Source organism: Passer domesticus, chromosome 1 (genome assembly GCF_036417665.1).
Source record: "Passer domesticus isolate bPasDom1 chromosome 1, bPasDom1.hap1, whole genome shotgun sequence".
NCBI classification, from domain to species: Eukaryota; Metazoa; Chordata; class Aves; order Passeriformes; family Passeridae; genus Passer; species Passer domesticus.
Window position 1 is genome coordinate 158,333,823 of NC_087474.1, and position 14,106 is coordinate 158,347,928.

Consider the following 14,106-nt stretch of genomic DNA (forward strand, 5'->3'; position numbering starts at 1 on the left):
ACCATGTCCATCCAGATACCAGTAGTGGGTTGAAGTCCTCCTTGTGCTGAGATTTCTAATGGTGGCCACTTGAATAATGGGAGAGGCAGAGAGGGTGAAAATTGTTTGGGCAATTATTTCCTTTTTTCAGCATGAGCAACAAAAAATATTGATACATGAGCATCTGAGTATATCTGCTTTTGTTTTTTTTTCTTTTACCCCATTTAATGCGATCTTAAGTCCTGGGAAATTTGACCCAGACAAAAATTGAACTCTTTTATTTTTTGTCATTTGCCATTTATTGCCACTTCTGTAAATTTTGCCCTACTGCTAAACGTATCCTTTTGGGCCATCCTAAAAGTGCATTTATTGGCAGATAATATTTTCCACAAGAAGCATTCCTTCATTCTGAATACAGCTCTAAAGCTCAAGCAGAAGAGTCATCTCACAAATGGACAATAAATAGTGGTATCAGTCACTACAGAAATCAACCTTTGTGTTTTATGAAATATAGACCTATTACAGTGATGCAGCAGATAACCTGAGATGTAATAATGTGCGAGATGTCAGGACTAGAATAGGCTGAGTGACTGTCTAAAAACATAAACTTTCAGGAGCTGATGTCTTTCCCAAATCGTGTCCTGAAGGAGACACTGGATTTTATGTCTCTGAATATGTCCAAACTGAAAAATTCTGTGCAGCAGAGATAAAAACCTAGTTTCCCAATACAGGAAACTTATCCCCCAGGAGCTCAAAACTAACATAAGTGTTGGTACCTTGTTGTTTCTAAACTGCACCTTATTGTGGAGGATGCAAATAAATATTTGTAGAGGCACTTTTATTTGGAAGAGGTGATAACATTTACTTTTTACTGCAGCTGCAAAATGCTATTAACTAGCAGTCTGAGACTGAAAAAACCCCCAAACTTCAATTATGGGTTTAGATTTTAAATGGTCAGCAGATATTGGAATGATGCTGCATGAGAAGTTAGTGGCCAAATATTGTTTCTGTTTGTAAGCAAGAGATAAATCAAACTAGTGAGCTTGGTATGTCAAAATTGAATCTCAGTAGCAGATTACTCTATACAATAGTGAAAGATGGTGTTGACCTTAAGGAGTGAAAGATTGCCTTGACCTTAAAATTAGTAATTTCTTTTGGTTAACTCAACATCAGTTCCAAGACAAGCATTTTTAGTCACAAATATTCTTCCCGCATAACCATAACTTGAACGAAATGTAATTTGTTCTGGGGTCAGGAGATTCAGTTGCTTTACAGGCAGCCAGGTTCTGTTCCTGGAAAATTATATTTGAAAAAAAAAAAAAAGAAAAATTAGAGCTTCAATTCACCTTTTTATTCTGTTTTCTACACTTGTCATTTCTGCTGTACTCACTGTTTAAAGCATAAGCTGAGTGAAATCCACAACTTATTTCAAAGAGCAAAGCAGCAATATTTTGTTTCATAGTGTTTATGTTCTGATTTATGCTGGTGTCATAATGTTACACTCAGTTGCATATCCAATTCCACTCTTTATGTTGCTTCTACGATTTACAATGCTGCCATCTGAAGATGTAAATTTTGTACTCCTGCTCATCTGTCCTGTGGTAGATTCCGCTCATGGTGAAGCTTCCGCCTTTATGTGAAAAATTTTTGGAGATTTTCATCAAAGTCCATGAATAAAATGGTATGAGATTACCAGCTGGAAGTTGTTGACAGAGAACTAAACAGCTTTAAGGAAGAAAAGATTGCTTTTGGAACAGCAGAATAATTTATTAGATCACTGTTCTTGTTAGTATTTTGTTCTGTTAATTGAAGACAAAATCAAAGAATGCTTTGGTTTGGAAAAGACATTAAAGATCCTCTACTTCCAAACCTGAACATCAAAACCATGAGAACCTTTACTCAAATTTATACCTGCTATGGTTTAGCTCTTAAGAAATTAGGAGTTTAGTCAAAGTTTTTTATCTGGGATCTCTTTATGCTGCACAAAAAGAGAAATGTACTTCCACAGCCAGACCCATCCATGCACATCAAGAGCATTGAAGAAAGATTCAGCCCCCTGATTAAATAACTGCAGTTTAGGTTTCCATGTGTAAGTGATGACAAACAAAATGTCTGAAATCTCATTATAAACAATGGGCACACTGTTAATGCAGTTAATGAAATAGTAAAAGCTGTTCTGCTGACCAGGACATTGGTGAATTATTCAGTTCCCTGAGCATGGACATCTGGTGCCATTCAGGTGCCCTATGGTGACACATGGGCTGGGAAATATGACCCACTCAGAGGAGATCACACCCTTCCAAAGGCTGTGTGGGACACCCTGCAGTGCCTGGAACACCAGTAAGGTCCCATGGTTGGGGAATTAAGCATGCCATAAAACCCCTCTAGAGCGAAATCAGGTTTGTCGCCCACTGCACATGAAAACATTTCCATTTAGGCCTTTCCCCTGGAGCTGATTCTCATCCTGGTTTACGATTCCGTGAATTGTGCTCTGAAGATGCTCCATTCCTTGCATCAGCTAAAACATAGATGACTATCTTAGATTACATGGCTAATTTTTAGATAGCTGAGATTAGGTGACATAAATTTCTCTTTCCCTTTAGGGCTTAAGGGAAAAACTTTGCTTTGAATGTTGGAATGACTGTGGAGCTATTACATTTTATGAGCCAGGCACTAAGCAAGGAAATGTGATGCACCCTTAATAGCAGTTTATATTTGCGTGTTTAAAAGCCTGAAAAGCCTGGTTGTAGTTTCACAACTTTTTGTGTGACCGGTGCACAAACAGGCAGAGGAATGAAATCATATTATGTGATTTTCATGCTCAGGGAAGGAGACAGCAGTTCAGTATGTCTTGAAATAAAGTGGTTTTGTGAAACGTGACTTGGATAGGAATTGTGACATTCATAATACACAAAGTGATAGAAAGGTTAGAGCTGATCCTGATGAAATTTCAACTCCAGACCCATCACTGTGCTGAAGACCTTCTCTGTGTTCACAGAATCACGTAATAATTTGGGCTGGATGGGATCTTAAAGATATCTGGTTCCAACCCTCTGCCATGGGCAGGGACAACTTCCACCAGATCAGGTTGCTCCAAGCTCCATTCAGCCTGGCCTTGAACGCTTCCAGGGATGGGGAGTCCACAACCTCCCTGGGCAACCCATGCTAGTGCCTCATTCCCTCTCACAAAAAAGATCTTTTTCCTAATATCTAATCTTATCATGCTGAAGGCTCAGATCCTTTCTAGATCTGGTGGTTGCTCCAACCCACCTATGCCCTGGAATAGCTTTATTTTGATTTGGTGATTATGTCTTTACTTCAAAATTCACTGAAGTCTTTCCATTAAACACATAGGACTATGGAGTAAGTGCAGGGTGATCAGTTCTACCATACATGCATCTTTGGTGATATTTCCATGGCTTCTGGTGGCTTTTTTTTCCAAGTTAAAAGTCTTCCAAGAATTGCCTCATTAAGTGAAAATGATGGCGGCAGAGACCCTCAAGGTTCTTCAGGCACTTTAATTAAGGGTGGGAATTTTCATTTGCATAAGTGAAGGCATCAAGCTCCATTTGACTTTGGGAGCAATGGAGTTGTCTGTGATTGGGCCGCAGAGATTTACATTAAATTTCTTATGGTTCCTTGTGTGGCTCGGCATCCAACTGCACCCCCCTGTAAATGTGCTTGTTTGTTCTTTTTATTGCAGCCATCTCCTGCAGACATGAAAATGGCTGTTATCAAACACCCCATTGTACTCTTGCTGGCCAGATGGCTAAAGGGGCATTACTGCTCGCTCCCGTAAACTGTATGCTTTGCTGCAGGCATTAACAAGGCAATATATTTTTTAGGAACCATTAAATACTTGAGGTTTAGGTAGTAGCAGGTATTGCAGTTGCGGGCTTAAAGATGCTTTTAAAAGTCCTCCGCTTTGTCCTTAAAACTCAGCTCAAATGAGGCTGCCTCGGGGGACAAATTAAAATAAAAATAACCCTCCAACACAAAGTTTGGTGGTGCTTCTGAGATTAGCTCCTGTTAGGCATGGAACCGTGCAAGTTGTGAAACGCCTTTGAGCTTTCCTTGTGTGATGCAGATCTGGATTTCCACGGGCACGGTAATGATGACTCTGTTGAAATTGTTATCCTGCTTCCTCCACCCCTGTGTCTGTTCCTAACACCTCAGAAGGGAACACTGGGAGCCCAGAAAATCCAATTATTGAAACAAAGCAAAGAAATCTGTGACCCTGTCATATTTCTTGTGAGAGAGGCCAGGCTGCCAAATCTTTACTGAACGTTTACTCCATCACATACTCCGTGCCGGGTAATAACAGAAGAGGACTCTGTGCTTGTAAAACTAAACTGTTCTGTAGTTACAGAGCCATTTATAGCTGCACCTTCCAGCCCTTTCTACTCTTACTATCAGCTCCAAAGTCTTCTCCCTTTTCCCTCCTCCACTATTTGCTTTTGTCCTTCCAAATGGTGCTGTGTTTCTCCAGTAGTTTTTTCTGTGAGTTTAAGGTCATCACCTTACAGTGTCCATCCCCAAAGAGCCTACCTGATTTAATATGTGTAGGAGACAAGATTTCCAAGTAAAATGCTGCAAAATATTAAGTTTTCATAGAATAATAAAATCATTAAGGTTGGAAAAAACATCTAAGATCATCAAGCCCAACATGTGACTGGATAACAACATGCCCATAATATTGCAAAATGCCACATCCCCTCAGTTTTTGAACACTTCCAGGGGTGATGACTCTACCACTTCCCTGAAGAGCTTTACCCAATGCTTCCTCTCTATTTAAGAAAAAGTATTTTTTCCCAATATCCATGTTCTGATTGTTAGTTTCTGGTTTCCTCTGAGGAAAATAACATTATCCCCATTGGACCAAGAGACACTGGAGCAATTAAATCATCATCTCTATGACATCTAGTGCTTTCTTCACATGCCTGTGAATGAGCCTTGGGTTTGTTTCCAAAACCTGTAAAGACTGTTCCAAACACCTCCTGCAGGCTCTCTTGGGATGCTTGCACTACCTTGCATTGAAGCAATGAGGGGAAAAAGTAAAGATTTTGGACAATATTGATCAAGAAGTCAGAAAGAAACTGCTTTAACTCACTTTGAGTGCCCGTCACCTCCTTTGTGCTACTGACATGTCCAATCCCTGATCTGCTGCCCCCTGATGATGGCTTTCCTGCCCTCCTTGCCTAATTTTCAACAGTTTCTCTGCAGTTTCTTTGCTCATATGAAGGTGTTATCATCAGGCAACTAAAAAAACCCTGAACTGTTCTTCAAACCCTCCTGAAGATTCTCTTTTTCACCTAGACCTACAGAAAATGTCCAGCAGTCAGACAGCTTATTGGGGTCACTTCTTACCATATTTGTGACTTCATTTTCACTCCTCTTGTATTTGGAGTCGGCATCAGGGCAGATTTTTGTTCTTCTGCATCCTGGACAGCACACCGAGCAGAGAGAAGTTTGCATGTTTACTTTTTGATATAATAAATCAATCACAGGAATTAGATTATATAGAGATATCAACACTTGCTGTACCTACCTGGCCCATCTCACATTTTATGCCTGTCCATTTAGACAGGAAATATTTGCAAAGCAAACTTGAAAGTTTCATTGTCATCATAAGCACTGCCAAAGAATGTGTCTTGACCAAATGCACAATGAAATAAGTAAATTTACAAAATTCAAGGTCATTACTGGTTTCTGAGAAGTCTGCCAGAACCTATTAGTCCATGTTTGGATCAAATAATTTTGAGTTGCAAAGAAATTTGAAAAAATCAAAAGCTGTTAAATGCAGTTTGCAGATATGAAGAAGTTAAATCCTTTTAATGAATTACTCAAGAAATACTTTGCTTGGCCTTTTTCCACAACTGTAACAATAGAAACAGGAAAATTTGCAGGCAAATTTAATCAATTTCTCTAAGATATAGTCATTCTAGTTCAAGATTATGCAAATTCAAAATTATTTTTCTTTTCAAAACCAAATTAGTGCTTGGATTTTGATAGCTTCTATTGTCTTTTCTTCTCAGCATGCCATTGATTTCACCTTATTTCCTTCATATGAATATTTTCTGTTCACTTGGGCAACTCAATCAAAAATGTGGATTTTGGTCTTGGACTTCCTTTGAGCCTGACAAAAGCAAGAGGGTCAAGTTAGGGCATCAGGGCATTAGAGAAGAGTGATAATTATTGTCTGTAATTCTAAGAGTTCATTTTTATCCAGTGGATCTATTTTCACACTGCTTAATGATTTCTCAGTTCCATTATCTATTTCATCTAGTGTTTGTTGTTACAGTGGTGATATTGCTTTTGGCTGAAGATGTTTTATTATAATTTTTTTTCTTTCAAACTGTTGCTAATTTACAGACTTATGCACGTCTTTAGTCCAAACCTTAATGAGTCAATATATTCATACTCCTGTAATTTGTCTGTCTGCTCTCAGAAATGTTTCTGTCTGCAGAGCTGGCATTGACTGAAGGTGGCTTCAAGCCTCATGCAGAAAAAAGCATTTTTGTGGGTTCCGACCCCATGAGCTTTCACTCTTCATGGAAACACATCTTTCTTGTTCATCCTCTTTCTTGGAGACCCTCACTGTGAGTGGCTCAGCTTCACCCTTTGGGTTTTCCTGATCAACACAAATGGTGACTCTCAGGCTGCATTGCTGATGTAATTCTGGGCTTTATCTGTCTCTCCTAAGTTATCTTTAAAGAAAAAAAGTACTTTTCATAATGCAGAAATATGTCTTTGTCTTGTTATCTCACTCCATTGGAAGTTTTTCTAGGGCAGAATGGAAATGGAACAGTGAAAAAGATGGCTCAGGGAAATGATTTAACTTGGGCAAGGACCTGAGCACCCACCTCTAGTCCTGACCCCCCTGAGCCAGCCCAGCCCAGCCCTTGCCTTGGCTGCTGGAGCTGCACTGAATAAGAGAGATAAACCTTCTCCACCTCTGATCTGTCTCACAGATGTGCTTTAGAACTTTAAAAACTCACTCCATCACTGTTGTAAATACTGCAGCTATATTTCATCCTTCAGGCTTTCCCCTGGTGACCCTTTGCTTAAGCTCCACAGTGAATATTTCAGCCAGATACCAGTTATTTATCAATCTCCATCCAGAAATTTTCATCAAAAGTAATTGTGATGTGAGAAGAGAGTAATTCCAAGCAAGGCTGAAAAACGGATGTTCTCTTTTTTGTAGAATCAGTTTGTTTTTCTAAAGTGGCAGGTCTAGGGGGATGTAATAAACTAAGTTTATTCTTGTTTCCACACAAGAAAATGGTGAAATAACAAAATATAGTTAAACCTTCAAAACAGGTATTCCATATTAAAACAGAGGAATTGTTTTTCAATTAAATGATTTTTTCTGTGCTGTAGTGACAGCAGAGTGCAGACAGAAAGCAATGGTAGACAAGGTGTTCATAATTAATTTGAAATATTTGTCTCCATATAAAGAAACCTTTGTGGAATTGACACTTTCCTTAATTCTCAGGTGTTTCTGAAATAAATGAAGCTGTTTCACAAGAAAAACCATAGAATCATAGAATGGTTTGAGTTGAAAGGGACCTTAAAGATAATCCAGGTTCCACCCTGCTGCCACGGGCAAGAACAACTTCCACTAGAGTTAAAGGTCAAAAACCTGCCTTGAACACCTTTGGCTGTGATGACCAGATCTCCTTGAGTTATGAAAACAACACACAGAAGTCTCCTGAAATTTCCACACTTTAGACAGCACTGGATGCTGTGCTGGTGCAGCCAAAGTTAGCCTTGGTGTGAGATTTGAAATTGGAACAACCAAACTGAGAACACTCCACATCCCACTCTGTGGTACTCCTCTCTTTGCCCCAGCTGCATTCCAAAATCATCCTGACTGCCAGAGCTGTGAGATCCACATCCAAAGTTCTCCTTGCAAGATGTCTCTGGAGAAGAACAGGCCAATACTTTTCTCTCTACTCCTGGAGAAATTTTTAAATGGCTGCTGGAGCAATTTCTGAAACCTGATATTCCATAAATACTTTTAGTGACAGAGGCTTATGGTTTACCATTCATGAGTTTTAAGAGGAAATGGTTGTAAATAGGTTCAGGTCAAATTGAAAAGGTTAGAAGTATTTAATTTCAATTTAATGAATTAAAACCTAAGCAAAATGTTTATACCTGACAGCAGAGATTTTTTTAATATTAAAAAAGAATAATGAAATGAGCAATTATGACTTGCATTTTTCACGATTTCCATTTTTAAACAAATATTGTTTGTGTTTTAAGTCCCACACTGAGGCAGAAAAAAAACCCATAAAAAATGCTCAGTACTGCAGAAATATCTTTTTTAAAATCCCTTCTAGTTATAAATCTTACTATCCACAGATAGTTTCATAGTATATAAACATTTTTCTCACTTTTGGACTACTTGCCTGTCTTCAGTGGGTTATTAACTTACAGTCAAGTTAAGTAACTCTCAGTCTGTAAAAAAAAACAAACCCTAGAAAATAATGGGTAAAACCTTAATATTTTTTCCACGTGTCGTTGCCAACAGCTTTGTCAAAAGATAACATTTTTTGTTGTGAGGTGCCTGGAATGACGCACGAGGTGGCCATTAATGGTAATTAGGACCTGGCATCTGTTTAGGGAGCTGTTATTTTTCTAATCTTCCACGGAAGCTCCTCCAGTCAAGGTCAAATTCCTTCAATGTTTTCATCTTCAAGGAGCATGGACAATGTGCCTCCTCCTCTCCCCTCTGCCAATTGATATTGTGACTTTTCTGAGCAACCTCCTGCATTGTGTGCGTGTGGTGGAAGGAAACAACCACAAAGAAAAGAACTTTAACATTCAGAGGAGAACAACATGTCAAAATTCCTTAAACCATGATAAATGTACCAAAATCATCCAGCTCTTTCCAAACAGTGGTGAGTGATGGTGATTTATGACTGTGGAGATTTTTCTTAAACTGGTAGTTTTTGCAGAAGAAAGGAAGGTCACTGAATTAGGGTGTGCATAGTTTGTCTTGTTCTCTGCAGTCTGGTGCTCCCTTTGAAGGGGGCTGTGCCAGAGTCCTGCTCTGGGGAAGCACCATTAATAATCATCATTATCATCCTAACCTAAAGAAAAGGGACACATACACACACACAAATCTTAACAAGCTTTGTATTTGTGAACCCTTTGACACCACCACATAAATAAAACCAGTAATTCATAGATGAGAAAAGCAAATCCCAACAGGAGAAAGAATGGCTGATCCCTAAATTGAGCAAGAAAAAAAAAAAATACTGCATCAAAGAAGCTGAATGGAAGAAAAAATGCAATAACTTGCACCATGCCAAAGAAACTGGACAATATTTTATGGGTAATAAACAGCAGCGCAAGCCCCCCAAAAAAGGAAAAAAAATAATGAAAAATTTACATGAGTAGGAAAATGGGAAAACATATTATCCAGCAATTACTGTCTCTTTTCTATAGGAAACAGCACAGCAAGATTTGTTTTTCCACTGCTCACCGTAGAGAATTCTTATCTGCACCAAGCAGTGGGAAAACCTTTTTAAGGCCTGGCACCGAGACTTTGTTCCACCAAGAGCTCCACAGAAAACTTTACCATCCTCAGATGGTGCAGAAATTAAATACAAAGACCACCAAAGAACCATAGGTCAGTCCAGCCCCTCGTTTTGCCTTTGACAAGCCAATAACAAGAAAAGTTAAATGACCAGAAAGGTGTGATTTTCCTGAGAAAAGCCCCTTTCCAGTAATTTCCAAATTCCTAAGCAAGAGATAATCTTATATGGAGGCTTAAGTGAGAATTTAGTGCAATTTCCTTTGCTGCCATCCCACTGACAGATGGAAAGATAGTGCTGGCTCCAAGAGAGGTAGAGGGCCAAGGAGAGATTTGACAGATGTCTTTATGGAGGCTGGGAGAGGTCGCTGGTAGAGGTCTGTAAACCTCTGGCTAAGAGCTGAGTACACAAATCTTGTTAACTTTAAAGGTAAGTGAATGGCCAGAGATTTGAGGTTATTTGAAGAAAGAATCACTGTGTGAGTTTGAAGTCACACAAACAAGCAAGTAACTACCAAGAAATTATAAATACTTTCTAGATTCAGAATTAAATCAACTAAAGAAACTTAGTGCATTATCTGCTGGCCCAAGCTTTGTTACTGCCTTTTAGCTCACATATAAACCTAATTAAGATATTGCGCAGAATGGACCCAAAATTTACTTAAGGATTTTGGGAATAAATTAAATTTAATTTCTTTGCCTGAGGATGTGTCTTGTGTTAGATTGGCTTTGGCTTTAAGCAAGGTTTAAACTATGACTGAAGATTTTCTTGTGCTTGGGGCATCTGTAAAAGGCTCTCTCCCATGTGGATTTTCCCATCTATGCCAAGATTTATGCTTGTTTATTTTCCTGCAGTGGCAGTGCCTGTAAGATCTGTCTTCTGCCTTCATGAAATGTAATTATCTATGAGGCTTCAGGCTTTTCTATCATTCTGTTTAATGAGGTCAGAAGTTATTGGCAGTGTACATACAGAAATAGACAGTGGGAGTGAGACCACCTAGGCTTCATTTCCACAGGAAAACAAGGTAATAATTGAACAGTTAACCAGGAAACACACAGAAGGTTATTCTACTCTGAGAAAAGTCAAGAGGCTGGTTTAAAAGGATGTTTTCAAAGAGAAAGAGAGAACTTGAGGGCAGAGTTAAAAGCAAAATATTTCCTACTCTGCAGTCAGGAAGGAAGGAAGGAAGGAAGGAAGGAAGGAAAAAGAAAAAAAGAAAAGGAAGGAAAGAAAGAGAAAGAAAGGAAGAAAGGAAGAAAGAAAGAAAGAAAGAAAGAAAGAAAGAAAGAAAGAAAGAAAGAAAGAAAGAAAGAAAGAAAGAAAGAAAGAAAGAGAAAGAAAGAAAGAAAGAAAGAAAGAAAGAAAGAAAGAAAGAAAGAAAGAAAGAAAGAAAGAAAGAAAGAAAGAAAGAAAGAAAGAAAGAAAGAAAGAAAGAAGAAAGAAAGAAACCCATGAAAACCTTCAGTTCCAATATCCTGGAGAAACTAATGTAAAAAAGCAGCTTTCCCCCATCTCTTTTCTGCTAGAAGCAATTCTAATCCAATCAGATTTTCAGAATCATAAACAAAGCCATGGACAGCTCTCCAAACTCATCCAACTTTTGTACATTTTGCTCATGAGAATTCTGGCTGCAGAAATATAAGTGAATTTATAAATTAGGATCTGAACTCCCAGATCTCATGAAGAGAGGGCAGTCCTTGACATGCATTAAAAAATCATAGAATGGTTTGGGTTGGAAAGGACCTTAAAGATCCTCTACTTCCCCCCCTGTGCCATGGCCTGGAATACCTTCCACTGTCCCAGGTTGCTCCAAGCCCATCCAACCTGGCCTTGGAAACTTCCAGGGATGGGGCAGCCACAGCTTCTCTGAGCAACCTCTGCCAGTGCCTCAGCACCCTCAAAGGGAAGAATTTATTCCTAATATCCAATCTAAATCTACTCTCATTTTATAGCCATTCCCCCATAATCTCCAGACACAATTGTGACTAAGAAAAGAATTTCCTCACATCCACAAATTCGTGCCCTTAATCCCTGTGCAGGGACAGGATCAATGAAAGCTCTGCCCATGCTCTGAACTATTTTTGACAGAAAAGAATGAGATAAAGTCAGTATTGTTTCAACACTGTGATTTTCAGAGCAGTCTGCAGATGACATGAACACAGAGGAATCAGTCAGTCTGCATTTAAATAGTAATTACAGATATTAATGTCTACTTAGCTGCATAAGGAAAACAAATGTAATGGCTTTTCCTGCCAGGAGGATGCTTCACATGATGGATCATTTTGCTGATGTGACTAAAATACCTTTCTGATATTGACTGACAAAGAGAAGGAGACAAAACATAAGAAAACTCTTCAGGCTGCTATAAAACATCCAGGGAGGGAGTTCAGGGATGTGGCAACATAGAGCAGAATTTGTACCTTCAGAGCTGACACAAAGAGCACTTGTGAAATGGCCAAGCCTTGTCAGCAAGAGCTGACAGGCAAAGAAAAGGAGTTGTTTCTTTATCATGCAGGTGTCTGCTGGTCCACATGTCCTTCTGGAACAGACAGATGCAGGAGTGGGATTAATTTGATTTCATTGGTTTCTGCAATATAGTGGATTTCCAAATGTGTTTCACCTCACTCTGAAATAGATGGGTACATTTTTCTGCTCTAAGATCCTCAACCTTATTAACTTGATCTTAATTACTTCCAAGGAACCCTGGGGTGACTTAATGAGAAATTTACCCTGAAGTCATCTAAAGCTGGATAAGGTGACTCCTGCCATAGGCTAGAAATGCATTTAGTGTTTGAACACAGGTTTATTATCCTTGGTTACTCACTGGCTATGGACCGACAGTACAAAATTGGTTTGCAGGAGAACCAGAGTGAGAGTTTCTAGGGCACTGCTTTTTTGGGTTTTTTGTTTTGTTTTGTGGGGGTTTATTCATCAGATGACACTGTTTCTGGTCCTGTTGACGTCTCTACTTAAAAATGGTGTCTGGCTGGTTTCTGTACATCTTTATGCCTCGGACTCCTCTCTCCACCACCTTTCCACTGTTTGGATTACAAACCTGTCAAACTAAGAATATTTTGCAGACCAGAATCTTCATTCATCATCTGATGCTTTAATAACAAGTGTATTTCATATCTCTTTGTGGCTTCCTTCTGGTGAGTTTGCCTCGAAGTGATTTTTTTTTTTTTTAGTGGCTAATTGTGAAGCCCTTAGAGCAAACTGTGCCCTGGGTGGTGGAATTAAGGAAGCTCTGATTTGATTATCTGCTCAGAGAACAGGGGTGGGAGCTCCTGGTTTTGCATTCTTAGATGTTTAACATGAAGCTACAGCTTCTGAAGCTTTAGGAACCTTTATAACATCTCTTTCCTGTGTAGGTTCCATGTGTCTGAGAGGTGATGAGCTCATATCACAGATCCTGCTTTCTATTAAACTTCTGACAACTTGATAACTTCGAGATCTCTTTCTCTGAATCAGACTGGATGGATTCTGTCCAAAAAGGGGAAAGATCAGCAGAGACACACACAGAGCATGGAATATAAACTTTGCTTCTTAAAGAAACCATGCGAAAACTGTCAGTCCCTTTCAGAAACATTCTTGGCCAGTGCCCAGCACAGTCATTTTCTCTTTTGTACTTTTTCTGGTTTAAAACAGCAAATCCTTATGAAATTACACTGAAGAGGTCTGGAAAACTCTGCTTCCCTGAGCAAAAGAAGTTGTTATAATTTATAATCCTCTCAGGATCATAATTCCAGTCTTTTAGATGCACAGAAGAAGGTGCCTTGCCTCTCAGGTGGAGAATACATTAGCTGTTATCATCCCTCTGGCTTTAGAATAGTCAGACTTCAATTAAAACCAGTGCAGGATATAGAAATTAGCATTTCCTTTTTAGCTTGTTTTAGCTTCTATCAGGCAAAGCTCTTGGATGCTGGGAGAATATTTGCCAAGATGTCTCTTGGGGACCAATTTGCAGATCAATGGGGATGCTGGTGGCACACACCTGTGTGCTTTTATTATCCAGCCCCTACAGCACAGGTCTGCTTGGCAGAATGTAATTTGAGCACCACAGGTTTGCTATGAATCAACAGGATAAAATGGATTAGTGATGCACTAATTCTTCAGGTCCCAATTATCTGACCCTAGTGCTCTGGAAAAATAAAGAAAACAGAAGACTGAGACAGAGACATGCAAGGAGATGTAGGGGGAATAAATGAATTTGCACGAAAGTGTGGATTTATGTAAGGCCAGAGTATGGAATTAGGTGGTTGTAGTGGTGGGATTTGGAAGGTGGGAGCTCTGTTACCAGTAAGAGGATGATGATAATTGTCTCTCATCCCCATAATGATTCAGTCAGCTGCCCATCTTCTGAGATCCTGATTTCAGGATTGAATTTATATTTTATCCTATAGAAGATTTAGAGAAAAGGCTGGCTAAAAATTACATGGAAGTCGAATCTTAAATTCTCCCATTCTCTGTGAGTAGTAAGGAAGATTTGCTTCCCCACCTTCCCTAGTATTCCTAAATTTTTGTAATACTTGTAAAGACCCATATCCAGTGGGAACAAATAAGACTGAAGTTTTATTAAGCTAGC